Genomic DNA, 24,206 nt, shown 5'->3' on the forward strand with positions numbered 1-24,206 from the left:
AAGTATTAATATTTAATAAAACATTTAATAATACAGTACACATATTTACATATTTTTCAAAAAATATTTTTGCCTTTTTTTTGCTGTTTTCAGAAAATATTGCATTTCACTATAAATTGTGAAAGCAATTGCATTCATCATTTAACAGCAGGCAAAAAAAAATTAACAATCTCAAAGATTGTTTTTAAAAACAGCCCAGAATCTCTTTTTTCATAAACATAACTTTAAAGAAATGCATAATATTCTAAAAAAATATCATCTAATATCTATACTTATTTCTTTAAAATACCGTCTGATATTTTTGTTTCAGAAGTATAATCACAATAATATATGTCAAATAACTCCACAATACATCTGGTTCCATTTCCTTTAGGCCAAATAGTAATTTTAAAATTCTTTTTTTGTTTAATTTCCAATGGTAATCCAATAAAAAACAAAAGTTTAAATTGTATAGATGTCACCGTTTCTCTGTAACATTTTGGTTTCCGAAAGATTAATTAATAATTAAATAAGTCCACAATAGAATTGTTTACTTTTCCGCATGGCCAAATAGTAATTTTAAAAATCTTTTTTGAAAAAATTTCCAATGGCAATCCAATAACATTCCAAAATTTAAATTGTGCAGATGTTACCGATTTTTTCTACATTTTTGGTTTTCCAAAATTTCCTTAAAAAATGGAAAAAATCCACATTACAATTGGTTACCTTTCCATTAGGCCAAATGATAATTTGTTAAATCTTTTTATTTGTAAATTCCAAATGGTAATCCAATAAAATGGTAAAATTGTTTTCTCCAGATGTTGTCAAATCTCTCTAAAATTTAGGTTTCAGGAAGATTAGATAGGAATTTGCTAAATCAAAAGGCAAACGTTGCTTAAAAATCAATTGGGAATCATTACACAGTGTCCAGCCTTTTTCACATTTAAGATAAACTGTGTAATGACCAGAAGTTACAGTAGGTCCATCATGGAAAATTATTGCAACTGTTACAAAAGTTTTTCCTGAAATTGATAATTGCTGTCCTGTAAACTTCTTTATTAAAGTATCCAATTTTGAACCATCAGCTCTACATCGTTGCATCATTAAAATTACATACTGTCTGTATTCCTTTAAAATTAATGTTGAAAACATGTCAGATTTACACTCACTGCATTGCATGCTATGATTAGCATCTTTAACTAATTTAGCAAAAGTCACTGTTTTACTCTCTGGCAATGTTAAATAAATAAACCTTTCAGAATCAACATTAGAGCCACATATATTATAACAGTTTTCACAACTATGTTCCCATTTATAAGAGAGACCAAAAATATTTTGTATTTGTACCCCTTCCTCTTCCAGTACCTTAAGAAAATATATAAAGAATTCCTGTGCATCTTGCTGTACATTTTGAGAAAACTGTGTTCGTCCTGAACATACATCTAAAAGTTTTCTAATTTCAGTAGCACTTTCTATTTGAGTTTTATCATTACTCAGCTTTTCAAAAAGGAGACTCAGCACAGTACAGAATCTTTTTCCCTGATTTACTATTATCTGCTCTTGCAAACTTTCCAGATAAAATGCAACATTCAGCACTACATTAGCGTAGCAGTTGACACCAGAGCTACTTTCAAAATGACATCCTACAACCTGTTCTTCATTTTCCTTATTCTTTTTGCTTGCAATTACATCACTCCTCTTTTTTTTCCTCCTCTCTACATCTTCATTACAGATATTCTCATTTCTCCTTTTACGAGAAACTACACGTTTCTCCAACACAGGATACTGACCTAAATGAGGAGCATAGCTTCTTCTTAATCTATTATACTCCTTTACACAGTTTGTATCAGCACTAACTTTTGAATCATCAAAGTCTATCATGAATAAACCTGATAATGTTTTCACTCGTGACAAAGCAACATATGCCATACCTTCTTTGAACACAGTTGAACCAATGTTCACAAATGCACAATCTACAGTCAATCCTTGAGACTTGTGAATAGTTACAGCATATGCTAGAGAAAACGGAAACTGCTTCCTACGTACATATAAGTCTTTCACAAGCATGAAACAAACTGTACAACGACAAATATCTTTAACTTCTTCTATCTGATCAAATTTTATTTTTAAATATTCAATTCCATCTTTTTTCTGATAATTAATAAAACCCACAACTCTTCCCATAGCTCCCTTAACTAAACCTTTTTCAACATCCAAATTTCTCCTTAAAAATACTCTACAGTTCATGCAAACATATAGATTTTTTTCTAATCCAGCTGTTTTGGAAATCTTCTTCTCTAGTGAATCCAATTTATTTTTCAGTGTGCCTGTTAATGTGACAGTAATTCTTCCATCCTCAATTTTGTCCACTGCTTCCAATTTCCTGATATCTTCCTTTTCCAATTTCAAAAGCTCCTCATTGAATATTGAGCACTCACGTAGAGTTGGCATTAAGCAGATGACACTTTTGTTTTCTGCAATGTTCTTGTATATCTTCTCTGCAACTATTTCTTCCTTTGGAAATAAATTATGTAGCAGCCGAGTCTGTAATGCTTTTTTGCCAGCTTCTGTGAGTAGTCCAATCCTGATATCTTTCAGAATACTTCCATATTCTTCATCGTTTGCTTGCCTCATATTAGTTGTAAGTTCCTTGTACTCAAAGAAGGACCAAATATTTGCATTACCGATACTTCCCAATGACTTCTTCGTGTCTTCATGTGTCACAGTATTAAACACTGGTTGTCCTTTAACTGGAGTAAGTTGCAAAAGATATCCAAAAACTATGACGTGTTTTCCTCCAAATAACACGTCATAGTCTGACTTCAGAATTTGCTGCATTCTTAAATGCACAAAGGCAAGCATTAAGTTCGATACCATGCTCACCTCATCAATAATGAGAACTTGCATCTTCTTCAATACTCTTGAAACTTCCAAGCATGCTTCTCCAGTTAGCTTGTTGTATTGTATTTTGTTCTCATGCTCCACTGGTAACATTAGCAAACGATGTAAAGTGATTCCTTTTATGTTATATGCTGCTAACCCAGTTGGAGCAGTAACCACACAAGACAAAGTAGAATCCGTTTTTTGCTGTAGGTAGCTTCTGATGACTTTTATAAGGAAACTTTTTCCAGTTCCAGCTTGTCCGCTTACATACATCCTGATTGGATGAAATGATGTGCATGAGCACTCTTTTTTTTCATGTAGAAATCCGTGATCAATTTTGTTTCTGATCTCTTCATAAATTTGTTGCTGCTCTTGATTCAGTTGTCTTTCCAAATTTTGTAAGTCTATAAATTCTTCTTGAGCTTGATTCATAGCTGTTTCCACTTCATTCATGGCTATTGATGCTTCATTTTCAACGATTGGTTGTCCTAGGGGATCTTGACTGAGTGTTCCTGAACTTTGGCTGTCCTGAGAACTGTCTCTAGCTATTTCTGCTGCAATTGTAGTTTCCTGTTCAATTTCTTCATTTAACATTTGCAGATAAGTTGTGAATGTTCTGCATTGTATGCTGTCTTTGCAAGCATTAAATGAATCTTCATAGCTTTGAAATTCACCCAGTAGTTCATCCTCTGTACGCCATGGTTTAAACAGCTGTAAAAGAGCCAAGTAGTAAAATTCCTTTTTGTCAGTAGTGTCGCAACTCAGCTTCCGGTGATTTATCAAACTTCCTTTTGTTTGCTTCACCAAACATCCTTCCTCACCAATAACTTTATATTTTCCATTGTTGATGTCTTCTGCGGCTTTCCGTGAATAAATGTAGTTCTGCAGCACTTCATAGAGACACATGTTCTCCAGATGATGACTTCTCTTTGGGTAATATGTATCCAACATGTTTGATTTCAAAATATCTGTACTTTCTGGGTCATTCTCGGCCAAATATTCAATTTCTCCAACAGATTTCAGTACCCGATTTTTCATTGCTGCAAGGCCTAAACTTGCCCAAATTATTCTTCTTGATTTCGAGTAGAGACTTGCAGAAGATAACCTATCTGAACATTCGTAGGATCCAATTTCTCGATGCGATAACATCTTCAAACTGAAACTGTACAGCTTCTTACTGACAGTTTTCTCGTGAGAAATCTCTTCCCACATTTCCTTCAATTCTGTTTTTTCTGATTTCGTAATGTAAGACGTTACATATCGAGCAACAGCAATGGAATTGTCAGCTACATACTGTATATCCATGTTAGCGTTCCACATGGATAAAATCACTGGGTTGTAGTCATTTATATTTTTTGATTCTTCTTTTCTTTTAAGGTTGTAGGTATTCTTAGGTGATTTTCTTGTGATAGTATGTCTCACAGCTGACATAAAACTGTTAACTCTTCCTTTTGAAAGAACAGGTCTAGGAAATCCAAATCGACATTTAGTGTAGTATTTATCTTTGCTCTTGTATTTCCGTCGACAGTATTTTCCACACCGATGACTTTGGAAACGTAAAACTTGCTCCTTTAACTTTTTCTCTTCTGTGCTTTTTGGTATAGCACATGTTGCATATTCTTCAATGTAAGATAACACTGCTTCATCAGTATCTGTTCCAAACTTTGGGGCATCCTTGATCCACAACAGCATATGAATATGAGGAGCACCTCTTGCCTGGATCTCTTTTCTCCAAAAGAAATCCACTACTTCTCCTAGAGGTGGATTTTTTTTATTGCAGATGAAGGACATCATAGCCTCAAATCTATGATTGAAATATCTGCAAACATTAACCGGATCCAATGAGCACAGTTCTCCTGCTGTTTTGTATTCGATGTTTTTAATGTTTGAATTTGCCTCTCGTAGAAAATCCAGTAAATCATCCCAAGCGTACTCGGCACAGCTTAGGGTAAGGAACCATGTTGGTGTTCCTAAATTCCGTAACATGCATTTTAATTCACCATGGCGTCGGTACCAATATTCATTTGTCCCACGCTGACAAGCCATCAGATTGATCAGTTGTGTTTCCAAATGATCATCTCGGTGCTGCACTTTCTCCATAAAATCCTTAGCAGACACATTTTGCAAATGTACTCCACTTTTTAAAATGTGATTTACTGCATAAGACAGTGCAGACAAGTCGCTTTCAAATAAAAGATGGAACAAATAAGGAATACTTTGTCGAAATCTGGGATCTTCAGCATATAGTCTTGTAGTCCGATACTCAGAAGCTGGAATCTGTTCCGGACGTTCATCGTATCGTCCTCCTTTTCCTTTAGGAAACAGCTGGGGAAAACATCGAGCTTCCAAGCTCTCCTCCCATACACTCACGGGAGTTCCTTTTGCTTTCTTCATCTGAAATAGATCAATATTGTCTCCCATAACTTCTTTTGAATGAAGAGGATGTATGCTAAAATGTTCATAAATTTCTTCTTCCTTTGACTTGTCCACTTTTTCAATTTGTCCAGTTGGTGTTTCTGTGTCTTCTTGTAAACCTTCTTCTTCTTCTTCTTCTATATAAATTGATTCATACCATTTGTCATTCCTTTTCAAATACAAATTTGCTCTTTGTACTTTCCGTACATCTACCAGCTCCTGCCAAATCTTCTTATTCTTTGTAGGTACACCATTAACCAGAATAATCAATGGTTCCGTTTCCAAAGTATCCGCATCAATAGTTTCCATATTTTTTTTCAAATCCAAGGGCAAATACACCACTCTACCTTTTAAACCTCTCAGTAAATCTGAAGGAGGTAATTTACCAGTTTTGGGCTCCATACGTACTATGGTCTGGAACGGATGAACACATTGAATGAGTATAGACTCATATGTATTTAATTCAGAAAGTTCAGCAGGAATAGCATCCAATTCTAAATTATTATGTACAGCTCTGGTCGGCATTCTATTTTCCTCTAACTTGTTGTAACAGTATTTACAAATACGCTGAACTTCACCCAATTCAAAACAATTTTCAAGAAATATATAGGTGGCAAAATCCTTCCACTTATAATTATCTTCATTTTCACTCTTTCTGTAGAGATCAACATACCTGGTTTGTTTTCTATAATGAGTTCTGCGGCAACAAATACAAGTTATATTTGGTCTTTCATTAGAGATTATTGCAAATTTTGTTATGTGATCATTAAATGTCTTACTTACAGAGGGTTCTACATTTTCTTCCACTTCTTCCTCATTTACTGTGTCCTTCTCTGCACTGTTTTGTTCAGGACCAAAGTAACAAAACTGAATTTCATCAACAACCTTCTCTACATCTGATGCCATTCCACGGAACAGAGCCCTATTCAATTCATCTAACTTTATTGCTGGACTTTTAGCAAAATACAACCATCTCACAAACTTTCTCATTTCAGTATGATGAACAGCCAGCATCCTAAAATGATGGAAAACACTATTACACACTTTTCTAGATAGACAAGCCAGAGAATGACCCTGCAAACCAGTATTCTCTCTCACTCTGCATGGATCTAGACTTTGAAGCACCTTAATCTTCTGTTTCACACTTTTTTTGCTATATTCTCTTAGAAACTCACGAAATTTATCAATAGATTCCTGACGCACAGTGCAAATACTACTACAATTCCAAGTGTACACTGGGGCTTTAGGACGTCTCCCCATAGCCTCATCCGCCATCACTTGTACCTCATCTCTTGGAACCATTATCTCCTTCTCCATTATGCAACCATTTTTCACTTCATAAGCACGACCTCTGGTGTCAACTGCATGCAGCAAACTATTACTTTGAAAATAGCTCTCTTCATTAAAAAAAGGTTCACTACTTGAACTATGCATCCATTTTCCTAAAAACACTTTACAAAAGTTTGTTCTGTTCACTACTCTTTTCCTTTTGCTATGTGATTTCAGTACATTAACCATTTTGTCTAATGTACGCATCCTATTCAAAATTAAAATGAATAGTTTCCTTTTTAATGCTAATGCCTTTGCTGCAATGGCTTCAATTTCTTTTTTTCTCTTAAAAAACTTTGCCTTTTGCTTATATTTCTTCACATCCTTTATCAAATTGGACATAACTCTCCTCTGAAACATTTTTCTACGTATCTCTTTAAACGCTGTTTTTCTGTTTAAGTGTATCTTTTGAGTTGCAGAAGGTATATTTGCATTAACTAAATTCTCAATTTTTTCCTGTCCTTTTCGATTCAAATCATTCTTTCCAGTACAGACATTTTGTACATTTTTCCTTTTTTTGAATATGTTCCTTAGAAAATCTTTTTTTTGCTTACCAGAAGATTTTTTCTTCTTCCCAACATGAGCATCTTCAACTAACTTAGGTCCTCCAGTTGTCTTCAAATATAGGTTTTTTTTCTGCTCTTTTTTTGCTCTGGATTTTGTAGGCATCTTAAATTTTGTTCACTGCTCTTCAGCAATACCTGAAAAAAACTAAAAAAAATTCCTTTATTTTATTTAAATATATTACTACATTTGTTTTCACATTAGTCACAAAACGAAATTTCTTTGCCAATTTGAAAGCACACTTACTGCTCTTTTTTTTGGCAAGTGATAAACACTTTTACAGACTGACACATTATGAATCCACTTTTCAGATTTTTTACAAAGCACATGTCCAAACTGCTTTTTCAGACCAGCATCATTTCTAACCTGGGTGTCTGCCTACACTCCAGCAAGGGCAACCAGCCTTAGTGATGCTGAATGTATTTGCATTACTGACTGAAACCTCAAACCCCACTCGCTTGTGAATACTGTGCATGATTCCACATGGTAAGCAGCTACCTGTGTGCTAAGAGTCTGCTTCTGCACCAAAAAATGTCTCCCCCTTTTTCATCTAATGCAACTGTGAAATCTCCAGAGCAATACGCAATAAATCTCTGCCTGTAATTCCTATTTGCACACAGAGTCATGTTTTCACATTAGTCACAAAACGAAATTTCTTTGCCAATTTGAAAGCACACTTACTGCTCTTTTTTTTGGCAAGTGATAAACACTTTTACAGACTGACACATTATGAATCCACTTTTCAGATTTTTTACAAAGCACATGTCCAAACTGCTTTTTCAGACCAGCATCATGTGTAACCTGGGTGTCTGCCTACACTCCAGCAACGGCAACCAGCCTTAGTGATGCTGAATGTATTTGCATTACTGACTGAAACCTCAAACCCCACTCGCTTGTGAATACTGTGCATGATTCCACATGGTAAGCAGCTACCTGTGTGCTAAGAGTCTGCATCTGCACCAAAAAATGTCTCCCCCTTTCCATCTAATGCAACTGTGAAATCACCAGAGCAATACGCAATAAATCTATGCCTGTAATTCCTATTTGCACACAGAGTCATGTTTTCACATTAGTCACAAAACAAAATTTCTTTGCCAATTTGAAAGCACACTTACTGCTCTTTTTTTTGGCAAGTGATAAACACTTTTACAGACTGACACATTATGAATCCACTTTTCAGATTTTTTACAGAGCACATGTCCAAACTGCTTTTTCAGACCAGCATCATGTGTAACCTGGTTATCTGCCTACACTCCAGCAAGGGCAACCAGCCTTAGTGATGCTGAATGTATTTGCATTACTGACTGAAACCTCAAACCCCACTCGCTTGTGAATACTGTGCATGATTCTACATGGTAAGCAGCTACCTGTGTGCTAAGAGTCTGCTTCTGCACCAAAAAATGTCTCCCCCTTTCCATCTAATGCAACTGTGAAATCTCCAGAGCAATACGCAATAAATCTCTGCCTGTAATTCCTATTTGCACACAGTCATGTTTTCACATTAGTCACAAAACGAAATTTCTTTGCCAATTTGAAAGCACACTTACTGCTCTTTTTTTTGGCAAGTGATAAACACTTTTACAGACTGACACATTATGAATCCACTTTTCAGATTTTTTACAAAGCACATGTCCAAACTGCTTTTTCAGACCAGCATCATGTGTAACCTGGGTGTCTGCCTACACTCCAGCAAGGGCAACCAGCCTTAGTGATGCTGAATGTATTTGCATTACTGACTGAAACCTCAAACCCCACTCGCTTGGGAATACTGTGCATGATTCCACATGGTAAGCAGCTACCTGTGTGCTAAGAGTCTGCATCTGCACCAAAAAATGTCTCCCCCTTTCCATCTAATGCAACTGTGAAATCACCAGAGCAATACGCAATAAGTCTATGCCTGTAATTCCTATTTGCACACAGAGTCATGTTTTCACATTAGTCACAAAACGAAATTTCTTTGCCAATTTGAAAGCACACTTACTGCTCTTTTTTTTGGCAAGTGATAAACACTTTTACAGACTGACACATTATGAATCCACTTTTCAGATTTTTTACAAAGCACATGTCCAAACTGCTTTTTCAGACCAGCATCATGTGTAACCTGGGTGTCTGCCTACACTCCAGCAAGGGCAACCAGCCTTAGTGATGCTGAATGTATTTGCATTACTGACTGAAACCTCAAACCCCACTCGCTTGTGAATACTGTGCATGATTCCACATGGTAAGCAGCTACCTGTGTGCTAAGAGTCTGCATCTGCACCAAAAAATGTCTCCCCCTTTCCATCTAATGCAACTGTGAAATCACCAGAGAAATACGCAATAAATCTCCGCCTGTAATTCCTTTTTGCACACAGAGTCATGTTTTCACATTAGTCACAAAACGAAATTTCTTTGCCAATTTGAAAGCACACTTACTGCTCTTTTTTTTGGCAAGTGATAAACACTTTTACAGACTGACACATTATGAATCCACTTTTCAGATTTTTTACAAAGCACATGTCCAAACTGCTTTTTCAGACCAGCATCATGTGTAACCTGGGTGTCTACCTACACTCCAGCAAGGGCAACCAGCCTTAGTGATGCTGAATGTATTTGCATTACTGACTGAAACCTCAAACCCCACTCGCTTGTGAATACTGTGCATGATTCCACATGGTAAGCAGCTACCTGTGTGCTAAGAGTCTGCTTCTGCACCAAAAAATGTCTCCCCCTTTCCATCTAATGCAACTGTGAAATCACCAGAGCAATACGCAATAAATCTCTGCCTGTAATTCCTTTTTGCACACAGAGTCATATTTTCACATTAGTCACAAAACGAAATTTCTTTGCCAATTTGAAAGCACACTTACTGCTCTTTTTATTGGCAAGTGATAAACACTTTTACAGACTGACACATTATGAATCCACTTTTCAGATTTTTTACAAAGCACATGTCCAAACTGCTTTTTCAGACCAGCATCATTTGTAACCTGGGTGTCTGCCTACACTCCAGCAAGGGCAACCAGCCTTAGTGATGCTGAATGTATTTGCATTACTGACTGAAACCTCAAACCCCACTCGCTTGTGAATACTGTGCATGATTCCACATGGTAAGCAGCTACCTGTGTGCTAAGAGTCTGCATCTGCACCAAAAAATGTCTCCCCCTTTCCATCTAATGCAACTGTGAAATCACCAGAGCAATACGCAATAAATCTCTGCCTGTAATTCCTTTTTGCACACAGAGTCATATTTTCACATTAGTCACAAAACGAAATTTCTTTGCCAATTTGAAAGCACACTTACTGCTCTTTTTTTTGGCAAGTGATAAACACTTTTACAGACTGACACATTATGAATCCACTTTTCAGATTTTTTACAAAGCACATGTCCAAACTGCTTTTTCAGACCAGCATCATGTGTAACCTGGGTGTCTGCCTACACTCCAGCAAGGGCAACCAGCCTTAGTGATGCTGAATGTATTTGCATTACTGACTGAAACTTCAAACCCCACTCGCTTGTGAATACTGTGCATGATTCCACATGGTAAGCAGCTACCTGTGTGCTAAGAGTCTGCATCTGCACCAAAAAATGTCTCCCCCTTTCCATCTAATGCAACTGTGAAATCACCAGAGAAATACGCAATAAATCTCTGCCTGTAATTCCTTTTTGCACACAGAGTCATGTTTTCACATTAGTCACAAAACGAAATTTCTTTGCCAATTTGAAAGCACACTTACTGCTCTTTTTTTTGGCAAGTGATAAACACTTTTACAGACTGACACATTATGAATCCACTTTTCAGATTTTTTACAAAGCACATGTCCAAACTGCTTTTTCAGACCAGCATCATGTGTAACCTGGGTGTCTGCCTACACTCCAGCAAGGGCAACCAGCCTTAGTGATGCTGAATGTATTTGCATTACTGACTGAAACCTCAAACCCCACTCGCTTGTGAATACTGTGCATGATTCCACATGGTAAGCAGCTACCTGTGTGCTAAGAGTCTGCTTCTGCACCAAAAAATGTCTCCCCCTTTCCATCTAATGCAACTGTGAAATCACCAGAGCAATACGCAATAAATCTCTGCCTGTAATTCCTTTTTGCACACAGAGTCATGTTTTCACATTAGTCACAAAACGAAATTTCTTTGCCAATTTGAAAGCACACTTACTGCTCTTTTTTTTGGCAAGTGATAAACACTTTTACACACTGACACATTATGAATCCACTTTTCAGATTTTTTACAAAGCACATGTCCAAACTGCTTTTTCAGACCAGCATCATTTGTAACCTGGGTGTCTGCCTACACTCCAGCAAGGGCAACCAGCCTTAGTGATGCTGAATGTATTTGCATTACTGAGTCCAACCTCAAACCCTTAAACTATTCTTTTATTATACCAGTACACCTTAATTTATTGTGAAAACATAGTCCATATTATTTTACATGTTCCTCACATTTAAATTTCTCCCAAAACAGAAAATAATAAACACAACTTCAACAAAAAGAATTGCATTTCTATTATTCATTTCTTAATTTACCATATACATCCCCTCTCAGACTCTAAACTCACCTTTAAAATTAGTTAGTTGTGAAAGAAATGTGGCACTCAAACAGCAGATTATCAGAGCCATGATCTCTGTTCTCTACACCTCTCTCCTCTCAGCAGAACCAGATAATGGCAAACTTTCCCTCTCTTTTTCCACACATATACATGTTAGTTTCAAATCTCAGTGCTTGCCCCTTTTTTTCAAATGTAATCACACATTTCTATTGGTTGAAAACCCAACCCTTTTCCAAAAGTACCCTTCCCCCAACTTGACTTCTGCCTAGTACCCTTCCCCCAACTTGACTTCTGCCTGCTACCATAGCAACAGCTCATGGAACACTGCTGTGTGGAGTCAAGTCAGAAGTTCGCCAAACAATGTTTCAATTCCAAAGAGCAAGAGTGCTTGACTTTTCAAACCTAACAGCAAATCCATAGTACTGTTCTTTGGTAACACATTTTTCTGTACCAATACAAAACATGCTTCTATTAATTTACACATACAGCCTAGTTTTTATTCTAGAATGGTATGAAACAGCCAATCAGTTCTTTTTTTTTTTGAAAAAAATATGTATGCCTCCATTTCCAAACTGTCTTTCTTTTCATATTGCCATTCTACTGAAAGACACCTCCTGAGTGCATCCAGTTCTCCTTTGAAGATGTTCACAGTGTGGATTGTAGGGCACAGCTATGTCTTCTGGAGTGAAAAGTATGCAGAGAAAACAGATATGGTGAGAGACCTTGCTTTGCCAAATGTAGACATTAAATGGATTGGTCAGAGAGGGTTAAAGTGGCACCAATTGATGCCATTGGTGAAATCCTTCATGCACGTCCAACACCCTGACCTCATAATAGTGCACTGTGGTGGCAATGACCTAGGCACTTTGACTGGGGTAGGTCTGGAAATGCTTATGAAGGACACCTTTGCACAACTGTTTTCACTTTTCCCTAAAACTGCCTTTGTGTTTTCTAACATATGCCAAAGGCAAAAATGGAACTGGTCCAATCATTTCTGTCCGCAGATTGACAAAGCAAGGAAGCACGTCAACAAATCTGTTTCTGCTTTCCTCCGTGACTATGGTATGGGTTCCATTTACCACAACAACTTGCGTTATGACATGCAAGACATTTATAGAGGAGATGGTGTACACTTCAATGATGAAGGGAACAGAGTCTTCCTCTTGAACCTTAGACTCTGCATCGGTACTTACTTGTAGGTACCACTAAAAAATCACTTCATAAACACAACGGCTCTTTTTAGAGCCCCCTAATATCTAAACACTTAAATCTGATTTTCATTTCTTTTTTTATTTTTTTTTTCTACCGTACGCTTACCATACGCGTACCCCGTGATTTTTTTTTAAATCAATAAATGTTTTCTTTGTACTTTTCTGTCCTTCTTTGACCCCCTTACAAATGTTAGGGGGTCTGTAACTCTCCTCCTCGCCCCCTTTTCTTGTTATCACTCTTTTTTTTCTGAGTGAAACACACGAAATGGCGGCCGCCGCTTCCTGGTTTCGACCGATTTGAATGTTTACTAAGATCTAAGAGCCAATCAGAATCGCGCTCGCGCACGCCACCGTACGCGTACGGTAAGCGTACCGTAAGCGCACCGTAAGCTGGCTCAGATATATATATTGATTTGAAGGCTATTTTCTCAGAATCTACTGAACAGATTTACACCAAACCTACAAAAGGCACTTCCTTGACCTGAGGACTACCTCTCTGCCAAATTTCTAGTAATTCTGTTCAGCCGTTCGGGCTGTAGCTGTGTCTAAAGGTCCTATGGAAAAATGCATGGGAAAAACGCGTTTTAGGACCCCCCTTTTATCTCAGCCCCCGCTTAACAAATCCCCCCGAGACTTTCAGGGAAGGAGCGGAGCGTAGCGCCCCACCTATTTTGAAACATTCGCGAGGATTCGTCGACCGGCACCAAAGTTATTCAAAATAGAATGTTGCGGATTTCCTATGGAAACGTGGTCCTAACTATAACTACCTACTGGCGACCGCCAGTAGGTAATATATATATATTACCTACTGGCGGTCGCCAGTAGGTAGTTATAGTTAGGACCCCTTTTCCATAGGAAATCCGCGACATTCTATTTTGAATAACTTTGGCGCCGGTTGACGAATCCTCGCGAATTTCTCAAAATAGGTGGGGCGCTACGCTCCGCTCCTACCCTGAAAGTCTCGGGAGGATTCGTCAAGCGGGGGCTGAGATAAAAGGGGGGTCCCAAAACGCATTTTTCCCATGCATTTTTCCATAGGACCTTTAGACAGGGCTACAGCCCGAACGGCTGAACAGAATTTAATGAAATTTGTCAGAGAGGTAGTCCTCAGGTCAAGGAAGTGCCTTTTGTAGGTTTGGTGTAAATCTGTTCAGTAGATTCTGAGAAAATAGCCTTTAAATCAATATATATATCTGAGCCAGCTTACGGTACGCTTACCGTAAGCTTACCGTACGCGTACAGTGGCGTGCGCAAGCGTGATTCTGATTGGCTCTTAGATCTTAGTAAACATTCGAATCGGCCGAAACCAGGAAGCGGCGGCCGCCATTTTCTCTCTTGCACTGAGAGTTAGGTTGTTAAATAAAACCAATACACATGTAAAGGAGCTGTTTTGACAGCTCACACACACATAGCCATGATGAGGGAGTCCCCCAAGACCCCCCAAGGCCAAAAAAGCCATTTTTATTTTTTCGCTAATTTCGCCGATTACGCTTACCGTACGCGTACGGTAAAAAATGTAAAAAAACAAACACTATCCACACTCTCCCCACCCCCTGTGCTTTTGGTGGCCGCAGGCCACCCAATGTGCAGGGCTTATCAGTAGTGTGAAAAACCACAATATTTGTAACACAAATAATCAAAGAAAAAATTATCCACACTCTCTCCACCCCGTGTGCAAATGGTGCCCGAAGGGCACCATTTGTGCATGGCTTATAAGCACCGTAAGCACAGTACGCGAAGCGCACCGTGCGCGCACGGAACGAACTGCGTTAAGTGGGCGCGCACGCCACGAATGGCGTAAAGTAACTTAGCATTTAAAAAAACGTACAAATTCACTGAAAAAACCATAGGTTTCACACACGTTATAGTTAGGAATTAGCATTTAAAAAACCTTGCAAATTCACTGAAAAAACCATAGGTTTCACACATGTTATAGTTAGCGGAAATTTTACTGATAAAAAACCAGTGAAATTCCCCCGTTATAGTTAGTGCAGGCAACTATAACTCACGCGACCGCAATCTTCTGCTGATGACATATGTGTCTTTATGAAAAAAAAATATTTGTAATATATGTATAGCTAAAAATGTATGGAAGAAGACATGGGCAAATAAGTGTCTAAATACAGTATTAGCATCAGCAGAGGATTGCGGTCGCGTAAGTTATAGTTGCCTGCACTAACTATAACGGGGGAATTTCACTGGTTTTTTATCAGTAAAATTTCCGCTAACTATAACATGTGTGAAACCTATGGTTTTTTCAGTGAATATATATATATATATATACCTACTGGCATTCGCCAGTGGGTAGTTATAGTTAGGACCTAGTTACAATAGGAAAAGGGCAACATTCTATTCCCAATAACTTTGGCGCTGATTAACAAATCTTCGCGAAATTTCCAAAACTAATTCTTTGTTGAGATCAGCTCCTATGATAAAAGTTTGGGGGTGATTCGTCAAGGGGGGGCCGAGAAAAAAGGGGGGTCCCAAAACATGTTTTCTCCATGTTAATTTCCATAGGAAACTTTAGACAAGGCACAGGTCGAACGGGTGAATGGAATTACCCCAAATTTGGCAGGGAGAATGGTCTTGGTCTAGAAAGGATGCTTTTGTTTATTTGGTGTAAATTCGTTCAGTAGTTTTTGAGAAATATTGAAATTTACAGATATTGATATTTGGAAATTCTGTCATCTGATTGGCTGAGGCGTTACGAGCACGAGCTTGTTGCTGATTGGCTGCAAGCGGTGCAAGCGGTTGCAACTTGGAAGTGTTGGCCGACATTTTGTGATTCCGTTGAAGCGAGTAAGGTGAAAAAAGGGGGGAAAAGTGGGAAATAGGAGGGTAGGAGCACTGTAACCTCTGTTGGGTGTTTAGGGTGTGCTATAGAGGGGGTGCGAAGCGAAGTATTTACCCCTACCGGTGTGTAAGTGGTGGGCTATGGAAATTAAGTGAGGTATTGGGTAGAGTCTGATGCGGGTAAGGTGAGCTGATGCGGGACTCGGGGATTAAAGCGTGAGCCCAAATTGTGTGTCTTATGCTGTGAAGTCATGTGCCTTGGCCGCTGCACTACAGTTGTGGAAGTAGTGTCCAGATGTGTTTATAACTACTAGGACAAACTACTGACCTGTACTGGTATGAAAGTGCTGGGGTACGCAATATATGTGAGGTATTGTCTAGAGTCTCATGTTGCTAAGTTGAGTTGCTGCCGGAGTCGGGGATTAAAGCGGGAGCCCAAACTGTGTGTCATATGATGTGAAGTCATGTGCTCTGGCTGCTGTGCCACATCTGTGCAAGTAGTGCCAGCATGTAGTTAGAGGTACTTGGATGAACTTTTGTTTAGAACATTGTAGCTTGTGTATGGTGCTTAGGTGGTGTTGTGTAAGGAGTGCGAAGGTAAATCAATATGGTATTTGTAGAGCGCAAACTACTCACCCCTATGGGTGAGTAGAGCTGGGGATCAAAGCGAGAGGTCTGTGCTGCAAACTGAGATGGTCTGGCCACTGCGCCACAGCTGTGTGGAGAATAGATTTTGGCAAGGGTGCGGGAGTTGGCGTTATATGGCCCTAAAATAGGGGGCCTAAGTTGTAAGTTATAGGGTGGCTCTAAAAAGAGCCCTTGTGTTCATTAGTTGGAGCTACATATAAGTGCGGATGCACAGCTTCCAGTTATTCAGGAGAACTCAGTTTCCCTGATCTGTGAAGTGTACTCCATCACTTCTGTAAATATCCGCCATATCAAAACATATGTTGTTGTTGTTGTTGTATATGGACGCCATTTTGTGGTCTCTGAGGTATGCAAAGACAGCTTTGTTGACTTTTTTCCGAGATTTTTCAATCTAAGGACAAAATTGTTTGGACCATTTCCACTTCTGTCTTTGGCATATATTGGAACATACAAGGACAGTTTGAGGCAAAAGTAACATCAATTGCCCAAAGGAGTCCTTCATAACCATTTCCAAATCTACCCCAGTCAATGTGCCTAGGTCGTTTCCATCACAGTGCACAATCATGAGGTCAGGGTGTTGTAGATGCAAACAGGTTTTAACCAAAGGCAACAATTGATGCCACTTCAATCCTCTCTGTCCAAACCATTTAATGTCCACATTTTGTAAACCTAGATCTAAGTCAATACGTCTCTGTTCTGCATACCTCTTGCGCCAGAAAACATAGCTATGTCCTACGATCCACACTAGCATTTTGAAGGTATGGCTGGGAAGTATGGATAGATGTCTGTAGCTCATGCATTCCGTTTGTAGAATAAGAGATATGTTTAAAGGTAGGGAACTACTTTTTTTTCGCATTCAAAACGATAACTGATTGGGAGATGAAAAGCATTGTTTTTTAAAAGTAGGGTGCACATTTGTTTTGGGGAAAAGCATCTTTGTAATTGGCCAAAAAAAAGCAGTTTAAACATTGAGTACATATCATGGGATAAAATTTGGTCAACTCAACAACACCTGCTACTTGCATTTGGAAGGCACTGTTCGAACTTAAAACAAACGTGAACTTTTAACCTGCACATGCCGTTAAATGTTCGAGAAAATGTCGCAAAAAAATATTGTTAGGTTTAAAAAAAATTATGAACTTTTAACCTGCATGTGTTATAGAATGTTCTAGAAAGTGTGTTGATAGAATAAGTTGCACTTCCGACTTTCATGTGTCCTCGAATATTAAAAAAAACTGTTTATATGGAAAATACAAAATAACCAATAGAGAAGTTTTGCAATCTAAAAGAATCAATGAACTATTCTAATTTGTTCTTTACATGTATTTATGTATGGAGTAACAAAATTACAGACACAACAGCACCAGGAAGAGGAACAAGCAGGGAGTAGGGGGGGGCAAGGGGAGATGGGCATAATGAACACATGCACAATTAAGTACAGCACAACTACAGACAAACCATGGCCAAAATGAAACACACCAACAAGGAGCACAAGTCACACAACCTGCCAACATCACACCACTGAACAAGCACAGAAGTGAAAACCACACTGCCTGAAAGGGAAGAGGGTGAACAAAACCTCACATGAAGGGAAATCTCACACACAATGCAGCACACACATAGGAAGCAGAGCACACCAACATCCAACACAATGTTGTCCAAACACAAACATTCGCACGATCGAACACAGGACACAAATGCACTCGCCTGTGGCGCATAAACGTCCAAAAGCGTCTGTACGAAGCAGGCACATGAGAACGAATAAGTACAAACCCACAGTCCGAATGGGGTAGCAATTCACGTATGGCAGGCAGCCAGAGAGTCCGTGACATGCACACTGGCATACAAATGAAGACACAACACATTTGGAGACAAGTGAAAATGTGGAAACTTTATAAAAAAAAGTGTGTGTCAGTACGGCCTAGAGTAGTGCCAAGATATGCAGACAAATGCAGCAGTATGCCTGAATAAGGAACGTAGGAAAACATCCATGTTCACCACGTCAGTGTCAAGCAGCGTTGGTTGTCCGCGCCTCGGACATGAGTCGACGTCATGTTAACTGTCATCTTGGGACATGTGAGCAGATGCACAACGTGCAATGATGCGGAGGGACACGTGCAATGTGGCACATCGAGTCGTGGTTGTAGGTACGTTGTCACTCATCCATGAACCTGAGTGCAGCTGCGCAAGCCACTATCTCTAATGAGTGATGGTCGTCAACGTAATCCATCAGCTGACCGGGACAGATGTGCTGACTCCAACCACTGTACCAAATGTGCACCAAAGCAGAATCGGGAAGTGGATCAATTTGCTCAATGCATACTACGACACGTGCAATCTGCCAGAATTAGTTCCCAACATGCATGCTAAACATCCATGCGTGCCATAAATGAGCATCACCATGACACTCCTGGTTGTGGGCCAACAGGGGGCGCACACACCTGTCGTAATCCATGTCAGCTACCCACACGTTGGAGAGGCACACGTCCATGCACCACTCCGGTAGGCGCGTGCGACATTGCAATACAGGTTGAACGATGGTGACGTCCTCAATCCGGAAGCTCAGCCGGTAAGTGATCCGCAGCACGGCCAAAGGCAGTGCACCCAGGACATGCAGAAGACATGTAAGGTATAGGTGGAAGTGAATGGAGTCGACCATGAGTTCGGGATGCCCTGCCATTGCGTCAGTGGCTCTGCTTGTAGATGCATTGGCTTGCCATGTGCCAGTCTTGTGGATGAAATGGGACAGCTTGGTGCAATGAGCCGGGTCTGTGTGCAATGGGTGCAGGGCAGGGTTGTGGTGGGAGTACGTGTGAAGGCCATTTCACACACGCTAACTACGACGAAGGACTTTTGAATGTGGCATATTTACTCATTGTTCTCAAATCAGGCAGTGCGTAGTGTGGGAGACGGATGCAAATATTATCGTATCTGTCAGGGGGGGCTGGCTACTTGCAAGTTCTTTCTCAGAGAAGCAGATGTGTTAGCGCAAGATAGCTCAGACAAAGAACCTTTTATCCCTACAGTAACTTCTCCAGCTGCATTCATACAGGATGTGTACAAAGGCTGGTTGTGGTGTTGTGGGATGTCTGCGACCCTGGTCATCATGGATGAAATGCCCAGCATGTGGCACATGGGCGGGGTCACTGTGTGTTACGTTGCCAAACAGCTGCTCCTCCCTCCCACGAGCCCCCACACTTTTGTAAATTGCGCTGCACTGTTGTATCCCGTGCACTCCTACGGCACACCATTGTAATGCCTATTCGCGCATGTCCTGCGGCATTCCAATCACCCTGTGACACTGCCGTTTGGAGTTGGTGCATGCCACTTTACAACATGGACTGCTGCGGCCCTTGTGGCAGCCACACCAAAACACAGAGACACACTTACCGCACTTCTTGCACACGGACATGTCCGAGACACCCCGTTCCCCTTGCCGGATAGGCACACCCCTGTGCTGACCTGTGTATGGCGCACCAGCACACGCCGCTTGTGCATGCAGGAGAATGCGTGCATAGCTACATGTCCAGGGTCACTGCCAAAGCTGAGGTTACATGGTAACGTCCGCTGAAGACAGCACACTGTGATGTTGCAGGGCCCGTGCCCATCATGCTAATACAATGACCACACAGACACACTTGCTCAGATGCCGGTTCGGGGGGCATTGGCGGTCCTGGGGTTGTTGCGATGAGTGTTGTGGCCTTCATGGGTATCTGTGTATCATGCTCATTGACTCTATGGCACCTGTGGGTGTTCCGGTGTGGCTCTTGGCTGTGTTCCCTTTCATGCTGCAGGTAGCAGTCCTGCTTAACACCAGCAGAAAGCAGGTGTAAAATCCCTGGTGCTAACGCGGCTTATTGCCGGAATTTGTTTCACATCGCATTTTTTGCCTTTCGTTGTGAAAGTTGTGATGTGGTTTTTTCGTGTACAGAAAAATAAACGAACTGGGCAGTATATCCCGTCAAGATCCAGCACCTGACCCACTATTCCCAATCAATATAAATACAATGAGATTTCTTCATTGATTTTGTGTGTACACTGTAAATGCACCCACTACCACAGTGCAATTCAATACAGGATTTTAGTATTTAGAAGAAATCACAAAGGTGCACCTCGTGGGTTTTTGCACTGGAACGCCTATGCTGCATCTTATTATCAGCACTTTAATGCAACTAAAGTTGAGATAAATCTAACACTATTCAGATGTTGGTGCAAACTGCAGACACCCCCAGTATTCCCACGATAACACCATGGTGGGTACCACAAAATAACAGTAATAAGAGCGAGAAAGAGTCACATAACACTTAAGTACCAACCTAAAACGTTTTTGAATTCTTTTTTTTCAAACTTACTTTTTCCGTTTCCGTACATATAGAGGATAAACTAAATTTAACAAACTCAACACAAAACAACAAGGCGGAAGACTCCTGTTGGGTCCATCAATGTCGACGACACAGCCTGGGAAAAAGAGAAGGAAAAAAATCCAGAACAATCAAGAGAGGGGAGGAAAGCAACAGAGTGAGAAAGTGAGAGAGAGTGGGAGAGATAGAAGTAAAGGAAGGAAGAGAGTGAGAGAGAGAATGAAGAGAGGGAAGTGAGAGAGAGAGAGAGAGAGAGAGAGAGAGAGTTAGAGAGAGAGAGAGAGAGAGAGAGAGAGAGAGAGATAGAGAGAGAGAAACACTGCCGCCCCAGCGCATCCATGACTAAATAATTACCTGCTGTCACCGGAGTGTCTACCACTGGGCTCTCCACGTGCCCGTGAAAGCTCCAGGGCCCGGTCCCATCACCATGACTTGGTGCACATTATGTGGACCCGCTCTGCGGCCCAGCAGATCCCACAATTGTCGCTGAGTCCTGAGTCATTAATGGCAGAGACCACATCAACTTTTGGGGCTGCTAACCCTGTGCAACGCAAGTCAGCGCCACGTGGTGGTAGGCCGCTGATGGCCATACAACTTAGGGTGTGACTAACTCTGTGCAACTCAAGTCCGTGTCACGTGGTGGTAGGCCCCTGACAGCCACCTCAGCTTTGGGTGGCACTAAGCCTGTGCAACTCAAGTTCGCACCACGTGGTAGTAGGCCCCTGACGGCCACATCATCTTCGGGTGGCACTAACCCTGTGCAACTCAAGTCCGTGCCATGTGGTGGTAGACCCCTGATGGCCACATCAGCTTTGGGTGGCACTAACCCTGTGCAAGTCATGTCCACGCCACGTGGTAGTAGGCCCCTGACGGCCATACAGCTCAGGGTGCAACTAACCCTCTGAACAACTTATCATGGACTCTTTATGATTGAGACCCATGGAGCATCCACCATCCAGTCACCACCGGCAATAAAGGATGTGAAGTTGTCGATATATAATATTTGCGTGGTCACATGGCCTGTGACGCATGTGCCGGATGGGTGTGGTGTGTGTGCCAACCTGCCCTCAGGGAGTGGCCGTGACATGTTGACAACTAGACCACTGACCTGCACACCAACAGCGAGTACGCCTGCGACAGGTAGCTATGTGGGGGATATGAAAATGTGTTTTCTCAATGGATTTTTCATAGGAAACTTTAGACAAGGCTACAGGTCAAACTGCTGAACGGAATTACGCCAGATTTGGTAGGGTGAAAGGTCTTGGTCCAGAAAGCGCACTTTCTCGCATCGAGGGAAAATATAAAAGAAAGGTCCCAGGGCAATTTAATATACCGGTGCTCTGTCTGTGTGCGAGATAACCCTTTCACGCTCCCTCTGCCCAACATCACCACTTCGCAGCTATGCCGTTAGAAGCCAGTCCGTTGGCTTGCAGCTCTCTACCTTTCCGAGCTAGTACCCTGTTGTGCCTGTACATCTGCGAGCTACTACGCTGCTGTTCATTTGGGAGCAGACGGCTCGTAGTACTGCATCTGTGAGTCGAGCGGACGGGCCGCAGTTGTCCCTCTGCGAGGCTGGGTGCGAACTGTTCATAAGTCACACTACATAAGCATTGAAAAGCCATTTTGTGATTCAGTCCGTCAGCTGGCATCTGTCCGAGGCATTTCTGAAAACATAACGGAGTACTTTCAGTGAGAGATACCCCTTTCACGCTTCCTCTCCCCACATCAGCAGGTAACGCACCCTCTTTCCACATTACCAACATACCCCCAAGAACCTTCTTGGGCCCGAAATTGTCCCTGTGCGGTTGAACAAACAAGAATCTTAGTCATGTATAGATTTACATATAAAATTTTTTATTTAAACAAAACTCCAACAAATAAAACTGAAGGGAGTCTGGTGCTGTGGTCGCTGCCACAAAGTTGGGGTCACTGCCATTCAGGTCTCAGGACACAGTTCCACATGTGGGATCAGCTTTTGTTGAACAGGGTTAGTGGCACCACGAGTCGCGGCTTGAGTTGAACAGGGTTAGTGGCACCACTTGTCCAAAATTCGAATTTCGAGCTCTGCTGCCCGCAGTGTAGACTGCTATTGAGTATTCGTTTGCACTTGAAGATGAATTTGGTGATTGTACTAATGCTTTAACTGATATAAAAAAGGTTCTTGAAGCAAGGATACTAAAAGGATTTTATGTAGGTTTTAGGCCAGTGATAGTTACTTGCCTAGTGGACTCTGTAATTAATGAATCAAGATTTAATTTTAATTTTGAGCCCTACTGACCGCAGTGTAGGCGTATCATGAAAAGATGAAATATGTATAGAATACACTGTCTAAGTGTATGAGCCTGTGATGCTGCTTGGTGCGGACGGGCCGCACTGGGAGCAATTTCTTTTGCCTACTGTGTCATCTGCAATCGCGACTGTATCTGAATTGTGAGCCCTGCTGACCGCAGTTTAGGCCAGAAGTAGCGGTGAGCAAGGGCCCACATCCACGTGCATAGGTTGATGGCCCCACTGGCCTGTGTAGTTTAGGTTCAGTGGCACCACGTGGCACCGGCCTTCCATATGCAAATACGTGTCACTAATTGAAGGGAGTCTGGTGCTGTGGTCTCTGTCACGAAGTTGGTGTCACTGCCATTCAGGACTCAGGACACAGTTCCACATGTGGGATTGGCTTGTGTTGAACAGGGTTAGTGGCATCACGTGTCACGGCTTGTGTTGAACAGGGTTAGTGGCACCACGTGTCGTGGCTTGTGTTGAACAGGGTTAGTGGAACCATGTGTCGCCGGCTTGTGTTGAACAGGGTTAGTGGCACCATGTGTTGCAGGTTGCGTTGAATTCTGCCTCAATAAGGCCACGTGGCGATGACTTGTGGTGCAGTGAGTTAGAAGTACCTTTGGCGCTGAGCGTGTACGTACCCTGCGATGAATCGTGGTCCCAGGGGCAACACTCGGACCAATGCCTTTTGTCTATTGAATTCTGCCTCAATTCGATTTTCGAGTGATAGTATGCCTCACTGCTGACATAAAACTTTTCACTCTTCCTTGCGATGACTTATGGTGCACTGAGTTAGTGGCATCTGAAGCACCTAGCGTGTGTGCACCCTGCGGTGATGCGTGGTCCGAAAGGGCCGCACTGGGAGCAATGTATCTTGCGTACTGGACTGCATCATCTGCAATCACTACTCCTTTTGAATTGTGATGCCTGCTGTCCGCAGTGTAGATCGAAGGCAGTAGTCTGTACAGACATAAGTCTGCAGAGCTGTGCCGCTGGGTTCGCAGGGGGCCTGTGTCAAGGAGACCCACGGCCATGGAGGCAGCCTCGTGGCAGGGTGAGGCCCGCCGCTCTGGCACAGTCGTTGGTCTTCACAGTTCACATGTGAACCACGCCCAGAGCCCCGGCCTATTTATTCACACTCCTACACTGAAGTGGCATGCGTTGGAACAGCCCACTCCGGTTACGCTTATGCTTACAATGGGGGGAC

Source organism: Triturus cristatus, chromosome 5_2 (genome assembly GCF_964204655.1).
Source record: "Triturus cristatus chromosome 5_2, aTriCri1.1, whole genome shotgun sequence".
NCBI classification, from domain to species: domain Eukaryota; kingdom Metazoa; phylum Chordata; class Amphibia; order Caudata; family Salamandridae; genus Triturus; species Triturus cristatus.